Here is a 9,794-nt window from a genome sequence, read left to right on the forward strand (position 1 = left end):
GGGGGGATTTTTTCCATTATTATTGTGTCTGACACTTACTTGCTCAGATTACAAGGAAAAAATGAGTGCCTATGCTTTAACTGCCAATCCTAAAACCTAATCCTGGAATTGGGGTTTTTTACCCCCTTTTTCCAAACAAGCAATAATTCTCTCTACCCTTCATGCACAATGCCAATGCTTTAAGAACATGCTTTGTCACCACCAAGAGGGTTAGAAGGTATGCCTCAAAATCAGCTTTAAGAGGTCCTCACCCTTGCCCAGAAAAGATTTCAACTTGAAAACTGTATATCTATTATGTTTTATAAAAAATTCCCAAGATTACCTGAGCAAAAACACCAGAAAACTTTTCTTCCCTCTCCCTTTCTTCTACTATATACTGGATTTGTTAATTGGTTTCACTTCTCTATTTATGGTTGTCCACTTTAGTTTCACTATTCAGACGGGAGCTAAACTGCACACTGATTTGAAAATATCCTTTACCAGCAAGAGAAGCAGCATTAAACTAAAACTTGTAAGAGACAAGTGTGCTTGCTAAGAAAATAAGATGTGTAAAGGAATGGTGCAAAACATGACTGGCACTGTTAAATCCTAAACTCTGGAAAAATACTTCTGTAAATCTGGCAAGTGAGTAAAAGGAAAAATACTTCTGTAAACATGGCAAGTGAGTAAAACCACCTTTGTATTAAAGCAAACAAACAAACAAAAAAAAAACAAACTAAAAAACACCCTAGACTTTCTTTTTCTACTAGTCATTTTAAAAAAAAAAATTAAAAAAAATCAAGTGTTACGGTGTTCCGAAAAAGACAAACTGGACTATACTGGAAGAGATAAAGCATAATGTGGTTATAGAGAAGAGATATAAATGAGACATAAATAAGAAGTATACCTGGTAGTATATAGAAGTATACATCTGGATAAATGCAGTGAAAAATGTCACTAGCGGACAAGTCCTGTTGACTGATACAGGCTCCCATTCCTAACTCTGACAATACCTCCCTGATACTTTGGGGATTCCCCAATTAATCTGCATTGCCATATGAACACAGTACCCTATGAACATGAGGGGCATTACTGAGAGCAACATGAATGACACAAATAAAGTGCCATCAAAATGCAAAGTAACGCAGTAGTATGCCTCATTGTACAAGAGTTCATCATGTCTTTGCAAGCTATGCAGTAAAATAACCAAGATCTTCCCTTTTTGCAGATTGTGCAAGATCTGAGTGATGTCACTCAAGAGAACTCATGCTGGATTTCAGCTGAACAAGGCAAAGGCAAAGGGGGAGGAGGAAAAGGGGGAGACCTCTGCCAACACAGCATTCGAAAAGCTCTGGCAGAAAAGGACAGTCGTAGCTGATGCCGGAGGACAGCAAATGTATCAGAAGTCTGCTGTGTAATGGCACATGGAGATGGAGTTCCCAAGCAGTGCACGGACATCAATAATTAGGGAATGATATAGACATTAGGCTTCAAGGAGGTACTCCTGATACCTCTCTGAGCCTACACGTGTTAGCCTCACCTCTCGGAAAAGTTTAATTACATATAAATGTTGCACATCATTCAAGAGGAGAACCTGGAGAACAGAAGCCTCACACAAATGCATATAAACTCAAGTTTTTCATGTATGCACATCAGTTTAGAGGATTTTTTAAAATTTTGTCAGAAAGATGAATACAGCAACAATTTGGAAAAGGTACTACCCAAAATAGCTACTGGTTACACATAGGACTCACAAACACAACATTCAAACCACAGCCTCAAACATGACCTTGACTGTGGGAGACAGAGCTACTGACTACTCCAGACTGACTTAGTTCCCAAGCCACAATACAGAATGAAAACAAGCAATGTAACCTTGAAATTTTTCACAACACACAATTTTTGTATCTTGGCCAACTTTGTTTGTAGCCTCTCCTTTCCATGGAACTTCCTGCTTTTACAGGAGATGGTTAAATTTTGTTGATGCAATCCATGCCTGCAAACAATGAGTCAAACACTATTTGGCTTCTGAAATCAACCTATTCTGTCTCTTGCAAATAAACACACAGAGGACAATTTACTCTGATTATATCATTAGAAGAGAGTAATTTCCCACAGCCATTTGCTTTTATGACAGAGGTTTGATTGTCCTGTTTGCACAGCTTTGCACCAATAAAAATGAAAGCATACGGAATCAGAGAGCTTAAATCTTTTTTTATTAAATCCCTCGATTTAAAGGGAACTTCAGGATGTGTGGAGCTGTGTTAATTCCCTTGTTTCCTAGGACAGAACATGTGCATAAGAATCATTACATGCTAGTCATTTCAGCTGCTAGAATCTCCCTTGGAGTTGGCCAGCTTGGACACAGTCATGCTGTTCGAGTGAAGCCTGGAACGGCTACTGCCATATTTCATTGCTAATTTAATTTATTGTGCATTAGTAAGCACTGTTAGCAAGTAGCACATCAAGAACCTAGAATGGTCAGTATATTCCTGTGTATACTATAAAGTCTTTAACTAAATATGAGGTCATGATGAATATAAACATAGACACAGATGACTATTTTTTGGCTGTTTCAACCTTGAATAAAAGATGAGGCCAAGATGCATCTCCCACCATCTTTTATAGCTCAACCTCCTTAAACCAGACCCTCAACCTCCAATCGCCTCCCTAATCTACCTTTCTATTATATATCTAGTCTTCAGATTGCTGTTTTCTGCCCCATAAAAGAACTACTTCTTCCTGGCACTGTGCCTTCATTCACAAGCCCAGACAGTGCAAAGGATGGGCAACAGCTCAGAGCTATTTCTTCCCAAGGAGTGTCACCATAGACTACCCGATCCATGGGTTCTTAGTCCACAGCAATGCAAACAGCTCACTTCACTTTTATCTGCATACACTGTGAGTTGGAACAAACTTCCTCTACATTCCAGACTCTAACTCTCAAAGCTGAAAACCTAATGGAACCCGTCTCTCAATTCTGAACACAAAATTATAACCAAGTTGTGCTTCTACAGAAGTTTTTTCCTGAAACAAACCAAAAGCCCCAAACCAAACACTGTGCACCTGTGTATATTAGGATGACATGTCAGGGTTAAAGCAAAACACTGAACGCATAATACTATGAGGAAACCTCAAAAAAATAAAATAGAAGCTAAGTCTGGTATCAGAGAGGACAACCACCACTCCCCTTAAGGACCTGTAGTATGTAGTCCACAAGTTTGGGAGAAGCATTTATTAATCAGGGCTATTTTATAAATGCTATTGCGTTCTGGACTACAAAGTGCTTGTGTTTGTTATTTCAGTACTTTTCTTTTAAATAAGGTCTTCAATCTTCAAAGATGATTACTGGCCCCAAGGCAAATGGAATACGGTAAAAACTGTCTGGAAGTTTCTTTTAAATTGTTTTGGTTACTTTTATGCTTCTTTGAACGCAGAAACAGTTAGATGTCATATTTTAATTAACTGTGTGATAACAGCACAGAAAACTCTTAAGATCCCACTTGATGATTAACAGCTGAATTACAAGTTCTTCAAAGGTGAGTTAAACTACAGTGCTTTCATCAAGAATGGATGAACTCAAAGATCTCCTAAAGGAATAGTGAAAAATTAGTTTCCTCAGAAAGGAGATACATGCATTGTTCACAAACATTCTAAAAAAAAACCAACCCCAAAACCCAATCCCACCTGCCTAGGAACAGACACTGGCCAACCTCATTTTTAAGTTTATATAAGCCTGTTAGGTTTTTATAATCTGGAGGCAAAGACTACACAAAATATGACTACAGGCTATAAAATACGCGGACTTGCATACGAACTGTAACTATTGGTGCACATACACTGTTTAAATACAAGCTCCTGCTTGTGCTTCTGCAAGTATCTACATATGCGTATGGTCTGCAGGTGCAGTTTAAACGATCTGTAAGGGACAGCCTTCAAACACGCAAATTCTAGATTTTAAACAGGTAGTGGTTTATTTAATGTTCTGAAGTAATGCCACAACATTTTTGACAGCAAAATGCAGTCCAACAGTTTTGCTTAGGTTGGAAGAGCATGCTTGGTGATGTCATCAGTTTTATTTAGGTAATTTTGCATCATTTATGCCAGAGTATAATTTGTCTCAAGTTTCCTTATTCCTTGGGAGTCTTGTTTGTGCAAGAAGATGGGACCTCAGTTCAGCTTTCCAGCAAGAAGCTCTCATCTCAGAGAAGTAAGTTGTCCTCAGGACAGTACTAACCCCTGTCACCCTGCAGACATGAAATGGAAATAAATTGTCCTCCTAAGTACAGTAGAACAAGTGGAATTCACTTAGCTTAATTCCCCTGAACACCAAGAAGGAACAGAATTTATTTTGGAAAGGGCAGTTGCTGGTTTAATCAGACTTGGACTACTTTAGTGATGCCACCACACATCATGCAGCTGTATGCTACAACAGCAAAATACCAAAAATACTTGAGTTTTCAAGATTTGAACCCAAGGAAATATCGCTGCTAACAACCTGCTTGCTAACTCCCATGTCAGTGAGCAGAGAAGGGGCCTGAAGAAAAAATAAAAATCCAACATCCAGGAACATCAGTCCGCCTGCCTGAAGCTACAGAATTTTCCTCCTCCAATAATTACAGTTAAAATCTCTGTCTTAGTATCTTTTGCTAATTATAAATACTTCATTACTGTCACCATGGGTAATAGCAGGCAGAAATCGCTGCAGGCATATGGCAATGAAGTCATGGGAAGCACAGAAACATATGAAGAAAAGAAGTCAATTATGAGCTTTGCAAACTTCTGAATTTAGGCAAATATAGCCTCAGCTACAAGTTGCCTTTTTGGCAGCTTTCTAATGCTGTAAATTCCGATCATCCTGAAACACTTACATTTTGCTCAAGGGGTTATTCTTGTTCTGCCACCAGAACAAGGGGGAATCCTGAATGGCTGGCAAGAAGTTTTCTTTTCTTCTTGAAGAAAGGTTCCATTACAGTGGACAGTGAACTAATTCATTAGAGCCCCACTTCCTTCCCAAAAGCTAAACTAAATAGCCCAAGTCCATTTATGTAAACTGCCAAAAGAAAAAAAAAAAACGAATCTTTTAATAAAATTCAAGTGCTTAGAGAAGAATAACAGACCATATCCTACTTTGTCCATCATAAATTACGCCTATTTAAGCTGATCAGAAAGAAGTATTACATCTTTCCTCTGGTTAGACAGAAGTCAGCAATTAGTAATGGACACATACAGGAGCTCTGAAGACAGATTTTGCTGGAAATGGGGACGTAAGTAGAAACAGAAACACTGAGGCTTTAAGAATTTAATTTAAAACCGCCAAAACCTTTATTAACAGAAAGGAATCAATATTCTTCTCCAGAATTTTGTTTTCAGTACATTCAACTTGAGAAGCCAGATTTATATCAAGATGTCTGTACTACCAATTGCAGTAAAAGCACAGGATAGTTCACATAGATGATTCTTGAAAATATAACATATGATTTTAGTGTCATTAATGTATTTTAAGAACACCGAGCACACTTTAAACCTCAGGACAAGAAAACATTCTGCTTGTCCCTCTTACCTCTGACAGAACTCATTAAATCCCAGTCACTGCCCAAGACACACCTATCCCAATATCAAAAAAGTATGGTATTGCTATATGCAGTTTTAAAAATGTACACTGATGAGAAATCAAATAATACATGTATATAGTATAGATTTTATTTGTACAATACGGCTAATGTTGCTTACATCAGGCCTGTTCTAAAGAAGTGAGATCCCTAGCTTCTAAGGACTTCCTCCCAAAAATAATGATGAATCTGACTTTCTCAAATGGCCTGGATAAATTACCAGCAGCCCATGTCAATTTGCACAATTTGTAAATATACTATCTTATGGTTCTCTTCTCATACCTCCTACTATAGATAACTAATACAAATTGTCCCAAGTTCAAGACACAATTAATATGGACATGTCATCATGAGTTTCTTCTATGGACTTGAAAAATATTACCAGCATTTATGTATTTTGTGGAGTATAAGGGAGATTATAATCTGATGTTTTAATGTCCTGTTGTTGAATATATAACCAGATGAGGTCTTATTTGATGAAGATTTTCTTAAGCTTCTATAAAGCTCACAATCTGACATCTTTCTGATGCTCAGATTGTACTTTAATGCAAAATCAAGTTTATTTATTCAGGTCTCTTGACTAATGGGGTATAATTCCTGTTTGCTCAGTTGTTGCAGTTCCAGCCCTTTAAAGTTTAAGGACCAGAAAAGAAGCTACTGCTTCTTCAAACTGCTATGCAGAGTATTCCTGCTTCATGCAATCTTCAGGCTGACTTCATGGTTTCCTTCAGGAGCAGCATGTCCTAAATGACAAAGAGACAACCTTCCCAGAGCACCAGGAGTATGGTTATTGCTCTTCTTGTTGGCAAACTGCCCATCTCGTTTCCCAGTCTCACCCCATCCCAAATATCTGTAGCATGGAAACACTGTGAATAACTATAAATGCTACCACCAGTATCATTCAACTTGCAAACCCCATAAAATAAAAAATCCCACCACATAAAACCCCTGAAGAGACATGAAATTGCAACAGATTATGAGAAGTGTACCATCTGCAAAGCAAATTTATGCATACCATTGGCATAATATGCTCCTTGGGCAATGTGCAGACAAGCAAACCTCCCCCTCACTGTTCCTCAGAACTGCAACTTAGAGCCCTTTCAGACACCCAGGTTGGCTTTCACAAAGATGGTCCAATACCCCTAGGGAGCAGATCACCCACGCAGACTCAGGAAATTAAAAATGGGTTTTCTCTTCTTCTTGGATTGTTTTAAGCCTTAGGAAAAGCAGGGTTGTCTCAGTGCTGAGTATCTCATACAACACAGCTTCTTCCACTGAGCCCCAAAAGGGGCCAGCACAGAAGAGAAATCAACAGACAAACACCAGTTAAAACTATCATGATGTTTCATTTATTTCAGACCTTTTTTGTGTGTGCAGGGACATTTCCTGACCACCTCTCTTCAAAAACAGTTCTTCCATGGGTGGTTTGAATGACTCTTCCTATTCCTTTGAGAAGTAAAACAGTAATGATTTACGAAACTTTCTAACTAGAGGGAACACACATGAGAATCTGACGTGACAAGACTGGCAAAACATCAAAGACCCAGATGAGGGAACATTAATGAATCTGTTTGGCATGAGAAGTTATGCTATTGAGATAAATCAATTAACAGCTGTCCCTGCCATGATCACAGATCTTCTACTTTCCCAACCCCCCTAACTGATCTTTCCAAATGACACACTAAAGAAGACTGAAAATACCAACTTTTAAAGGGTCAAGAGATTTGTCAACCATGACTACATAACAGAATTGCGCGACTGTTCTCCAACTCTTAAGTCAGGGATAAAGATTTTCATGCCATCCCATTCCTGTGCATCATGTTCACTTCAGCTTCATAAAGGAATGACTACCTAGATATTTCTAAGAGCACCAAACACCCTAGTTTCAAATTTTAATATACGTAAAAACTGGTTTTGAGACGCTGCTGAGATTTAAACCAATGTCCTCTGTTAACCTTGACCAATCAGTCATTCCTCAGTATTTAAATGTACAAATTCCATATGCTTATACAGCAGATAAAAACCAAAGGGTTTCTGAACAAGGAAAGGGGACTGTCTCCACTGAAGGGAGCACTTACACAACTGGTTAACACAATGCATACACATGGTCTCGCTGCAGAATTCAGCTTTTATTCAGTTTACTGGTTTACATCTGCAGGAGTCTGTCAGATTTTAGTGTTCAAATATAACCTTGGGATCTGTAGAAACCACTATGCAACTAGCTTCATTCTTATGTCAGGTATTTGTTTTAGTTGGCTTCATGAACTGCAAAGTTCCTTTGGTGAGACTTAATGAACAAGGGATCCTTTGTAGAAGGCAGCAACACTAACCTTTTTATCTGAGCTCACAGAACCTTTAATTTGGGACTTGCAACTTTACAGCATTGTGAGACTTCCTTTCGCGCTCCTTGCAACTCCAAACCCAGGGCCAAATTCTACCTTCTACTTATCCCCAAGTGGTAACTTGCATCTCAAACTGCAGTCTGCAGAACAAATACCTCAGGTAGCATCAAACCATCCATTTTTCAACTAGAAGAGCCACAAATGCTCCAACAAGAATGAATAAACGAGTTCCACGTACATTTCATATTAATTCTCTTTTAGAAGTGGAGATTCAATGCAACAGATATGCAGTTTCTGCCAACTCTGTACATAAATAAACTGAACTTGCTTATGGCACAGGATCGGCACAATGCTCTTCTCCATGCCCAGCCCTGTCAAGGAAGAAGCAAAGAGGAGTGGCTGCTTCAATTAAGCTGTGCTGCCAAATAGCTGTACGCGGAGCTGCTGCCCAGTCTCTCTCAGAGCAGGCTGTAGAAGTTCAAAGAATCCAGGTGGTGCCGCACTGGCTGACAGCGCTATCAACCAAAAGTAAGAGGCACACAATAACAACAATAATCATAATGAAAAAATTGATGTGTTCATTCACAGAGAAACAAACCAAAACACTCTTCTAGCCTCAACTGTGGCTCTAGCCTGTAAAGTGATTATGTATGAAGGAAAGAATTCAGTGTGACTTTCAGCTTTCATGAATTAGCAGAGGTTTCAATTGAAGAGGAAAAAACAAGGTCTATCTGAGCTACAGTCTGCCCAATCTGGGAGCTGTTGTCACAATAAGCACGTAACCCATGACGTATCACCCATGTATATTTTCACTATCAAGCACAACAAAGGCAGCAAGTGCCCTTTGGCGCAAAAGCCCTGTGCACGATCCTCCCCTGTGGCATTCTGTTCCAAAAGATTATTTGCACTAGCGTGTACCCAGGAGCTGCACTCATGAGCAAGCACAGCACTGCACTCAGGCACAGAACGATCCTCTCCATAAAGTTTCAATTAGCCTTTCAACTCAGTTACACTGCATAAAAAAGAATCTGGGATACTAAACACAAGATGTCATGTTTCATAAGAGATTTAATAATATTATATTTTATTTTTCCTATTGACATTTAGTTTGGGTTTGAATTCAAAATATGAAGCCAAAAAAGCAAAATAAATTATCCTATGAAAGTTAACAAATTATTCCATTGTTTTTAATAGCACTGGGCAAATCCCACTGAATTAGGCATGAATTTGTCACATATGCAATAAAGAACCTAAGACTAATACATTGTTACTTATTTTTAAGAAACCCATTGTAAATCTTATTTTTAGTTTTAATTTTGTTCAAGTTTTAAATTAACTCCAGGCCTAAACTTGGAATATGCAATTATTCCACAAGGGGGAAAAAAAAAAAAAAATCAGGAGAGGTGACTGACAACTTGATCTGCTTTTCTGACCACCAAGTTAGATCCTTTATGAAATACCTGACTAACCCGATAGCTCTGTCTGATCAACGGCTATATGATCTAAGGTACATCTTCACAAGCTCCTCTCAGCCTGCATGACTCAAAACCGATTTGTCCCGGGGTTTCGGGAAGCCCTTCCTCAATATGAGGGGTTACCCACATTTATTAGAGCCTCTGCCACCGCCGGTACCGTAGGTCCCGGGGAACTGTCAGCATACCCGCTCCCCCAAGGCAAAGAGAAGACAGTCTGCCCATAACTATCCGTTTTAAACCCTGCCACTAAATGCCATGTAAACGATGAGAAAACGAGTGCTTCTATTCCCAAGAACTGTCCGTCCGCGCTCCGTGAGCCCCAGGGGGGGTCTGTGTGCCGCTCCTCGGAGGCTTGCGGAGGGTGCCGGGGCAAAGCGGGACCCGCT

The 9,794-nt window shown here is 39.2% G+C and overlaps 1 protein-coding gene across 2 annotated transcripts in view; it reads right to left on the minus strand.

Annotated features, from left to right (window-relative positions):
- Window positions 1–4,869, minus strand: part of ITGB8 (integrin subunit beta 8) — a 45,402-nt gene extending 40,533 nt beyond the window's left edge. For both annotated transcript variants that reach the window (XM_026841833.1, XM_026841834.1), the window contains exon 1: window positions 4,851–4,869. The gene's annotated coding sequence lies outside the window, so the exon portion shown is untranslated. The remainder of the gene's footprint in view (window positions 1–4,850) is intronic.
- Between the last annotated feature and the right edge of the window lie 4,925 nt (window positions 4,870–9,794).

Source organism: Athene cunicularia (genome assembly GCF_003259725.1).
Source record: "Athene cunicularia isolate RWA chromosome 2 unlocalized genomic scaffold, athCun1 chr2_part1, whole genome shotgun sequence".
NCBI classification, from domain to species: domain Eukaryota; kingdom Metazoa; phylum Chordata; class Aves; order Strigiformes; family Strigidae; genus Athene; species Athene cunicularia.